The sequence below is a fragment of the Spermophilus citellus genome, assembly GCF_964194105.1.
Source record: "Spermophilus citellus genome assembly, chromosome: X".
Lineage (NCBI taxonomy): Eukaryota > Metazoa > Chordata > Mammalia > Rodentia > Sciuridae > Spermophilus > Spermophilus citellus.
The window spans coordinates 11,697,721-11,701,714 of NC_138190.1; positions in this window are offsets into that span (position 1 = coordinate 11,697,721).

The window sequence follows — 3,994 nt, forward strand, 5'->3', positions numbered from 1 at the left end:
AGGATTTACCTAGCATTTTCTATAGCCCGGGATTAAATTCCCAGGACCAAAATATATATAAACTGGTAGAAATTTTTATACAGCTTATAGTTTACAGGGTTTTTTTTCAATTTTTTTCTAGTTGTGTATGAACAGCAGGCCTTTATGTACTTCCATGTTGTGCTAAGAGATTGAACCCAGGGCCTCAGACATGCTAGGCAAGTGTTCTGCCACTGAGCTGCAGCCCCAGCCCTACAATCAGTTTTGTTAAGGGAAATGTGGGCCATTTTAGTAAATGATTACTTCCACAAACTGTTTATATATAAAAAAAAAATAAGGGCTGGAGACATGGCTCAGTGGTAGAGCTTAGCATGTTGAAGCCCAAGATTCCATTCCCAAAACCACAAAACAAAATAGAAAATTTCAAAATATATGTTATAGTACCACAAAATGATGGTGCTTAGAAAACTAACGAGGCAGCTGAGAGCCTCAGTGCACACCTGTAAATCCCAGCGACTCAGGAGGCTGAGGCAGGAAGATCACAAATTGAAGGACAGCCTCAGCAATTTAGCAAGGCCCTTTACAATTTAGGGAGTACGTTTCTCAAAAATGAAAAGGGCACGGGCTGGGGATGTGGCTCCAGCGGTAGCGCGCTCGCCTGGCATGCGTGCGGCCCGGGTTCGATCCTCAGCACCACATACCAACAAAGATGTTGTGTCCGCTGAGAACTAAAAAATAAATATTAAAAAAAATGAAAAGGGCAGGCTGGGCATTATGGCTCAATGATAGAGTAATTACCTAGTGTTCAGGAGGTCCAAAATTCAATCCCCAGCACCACAAAAACATATAAAAAGGGCTTGTGATATAGCATCCCTGGGTTCAATCCCCATTACTGAAAAAAGAAAACTAAAGAGTCATGACAGGGCTGGCTGGGGATGTGGCTCAGTTGGTAAAGTTCTTGCCTTGCATGCATAGGCCCTGGGTTCAATCCCTAGCACCACCAAAAAAAAAAAAAAAAAGTCATGAGTGATGATATACATATATGAAACTTTAATCACAAGTCATTATGTAGTTCTCAACAATCATCATAACATTTTTTTTCCTATAGATGTGCTTTGCACATGCATGGATAGACCATTTACCCTTGATTTTGTATCTCAGGAACAAATCTGACTTATTAGCATCATTACTTGTAAACTGCTAACCTGGTTCCCTGTGCTGTTGTAACATTATCTTGGTGGGTTGCTGTGAAGATGTCTGTCAGGCAGGAAAAATTATGTAAAAATGATGTGGGTATAGAAAATGGAATGAACAAAAATGTAATAAACTCCTCCTGGGCTGAAAAATAAGAATTTTTTTCCAAGCCCAACCCTCAGCCACTGTCTGCCTCACACCAAATTATTTATCTGGTTTTCACACTAAAGAAGTAAGCCATGTATAATTTCAGTGTTTAAACTATGATTTTTTTTTACAGTATTTGTTCAATCCTAATTTATTTCCAAAATGAAAATTATGTTACACTTTGTCCTGAATAAGCAAACATTGCTTTTAGTGGTAAATGTAAGTTATAATGGTTGTTCCTGAATAGATAAAAATTCTATTTTGGAAGAGAGAACCTGTAAATATTTCAAAGGTACCTTGTAGGCAGATATCATGGGTGAGATACTCAATGAATATAGACCAAACACATTTGTGTCTTTCCACAATATAAGAATTTATTGGATAACAATAAATTCATAGGCTACATTAGCAAATATTCATGGGTCACCTGATAATCATAAGGCCAGTGATCACAGGTTCTTTTATTCTAATCTTAACCACTAATATGTATAACACTCAAGTCCTATATCATATGTTACACAAATTATATATATTTATACTTATGTTTGTGTGTATACACATACACACACACACATATATTTTAACACAGAGAGGTGAGGTAAGGGTAACTCAGTCACAGGGGTTTTGGAGGCCACACTGAGAGCCAAAGCCAAGAACAAATACAAATGCAAAAGAGTCACTGTAGATAGTCAGATGAAGGTTTAGAACCTGCCAAAGCAGTGGTACCTGCCTATAATTCCAGGGAGTCTGGAGGCTGAGGCAGGAGCATAGAGAGTTCCAGGCCAGCCTCTGCAATTTAGGGAGACTCTTGCTCAAAAAGGGCTGGGGATGTAGCTCAATGGTAGAGCGCTCTGGGTTCAGTCCCCAGAACCACACATACAAAATAAGAACCAAAGAACTTGTTCAGGATGTGCAGTTGTCAGAGCTCAGAATTTATTCTAGGCTAGACAGAGAGTTGGAAGAGTTCAGAGGTTCATCCCTTGTCAACTCCCTTCACAGCATGGTCTGATGACCTCCTTCACAGGATAGTCTGATGACAGGTTGGTGTGTCTCTGTAAAGTCTTGGGGTGCTTCTCCTCTTATGGGTTTCAGATGAGGGAGGAACATCCAGAGAGGTTGCTAAACCCACCACCAGCCTGGTTTCTCTGACATGGACCAACACACCCACACAGCCACGTGCTTCTGATTTAATTTGGTAAGCGCACAATTAATTTATCAATGTGAGCCTTATGGTTGTGCTGTGCAGATGGTGGTTGTTTACTTGTACAAACAAGGTATAGAGTCATTCAACCTTGGTACTTGTACTCAAAATGGAATAACTCATGGCAGATTAGTGCTTCACAGAATGAAATAACTCAGAGCTAGGCACAGTCTGATAACTGCTGTTCTATTCATCATGGAGTAACTCAGGGCAGGGCACAGCCAGATCTGCACAGGAGGCTCCAATGTTAGATTGAGATAATGTGGAGTTTTAATAACACATTTTACTTTCAATGTAGCCTTTTACTCCAGTCCAATGAATTGTCCTTCATAATAAAACATCATCATTAGGCTGAGGATGTAGCTCAGTGGTAGACAGACCACTTGCCTTGCTTGAGGTTATCCTCAGTACTGCCATGCACATACATACATACACACACAGAGAGAGAGAGAGAGAGAGAGAGAGAGAGAGAGAGAGAGACAGAGACAGAGACAGAGACAGAGAGACATCTGGCTTACACCTGTAATCCCAAGCAGCTCAGGAGGCAGAGGCAGGAGGATCCCAAGTTTATGGCCAACCTCAACACCCTTAACAACTTAAAATTAAGCAAGACCCTGTCTCAAAATTAAAAAAAAAAAAAGGACTAGGGATGTGGCTCAGTGTTAAAGTGCTCCTCCTGGGTTCAATACCCAATATCACCTCCTCCCTACCAAAAAAAATCATTCTACCCCACAGACTCAATGGATCTTGTACTATAAGGCTATGGTGTGATTTCTCATGTCAACAATGATAATATGCAGTGCTCTGCCTTGTTCTTTTCTGATATCTTGATGAGCTATGGGTAACTATGCTTTCTGCTAGCAAGAGCTAAAACTCTGAAGTTTACCCTCTTCTATGACATTTATATAGAAAAAATGGATCAATTAATCAAAATAGAAGATTTTGTTGACTCCTACTATAGTAATACACTGTAATCCTGATAATACTCATTAAGTATATAATACCCTCTACCATTGCTGCACTTAGACAATGCAAAACCTGGATACACCAAAATGACCAAGTCACTCTGCAATTTTTTGTTTGTTTTGCGGTAATGGTAAAGAACATCTGCATTCAATCCCCAGTACACAAGGGGGAGTGGGGGGAAAGATGAAGAGGAAAAGGTATAAATTCATAAATGACAAAAATAGAAGAGCTTGCAACAGCAGCCAAGTGATGACAAGAACATTTTCATGCTTCAGAAGCCAGGAAAGGCTTGGGAATTCTACAGGCAGCTACTTCTGAAGCATAAGGAAAAACTGGTAGCACGGTAAGCAACTTGCAGTTTCTGCCACTATCTAAAAATGAAAATCAAGGTTGAATGGTATAAGCATATTATTATAAGAGATATAGAAGCAAATAGAAGAAACTGACAAAGAGTTTTAAATGGTGATTCCTGGGAAGTAGGAAACCCAGGGAAGGGCAGATTATAGG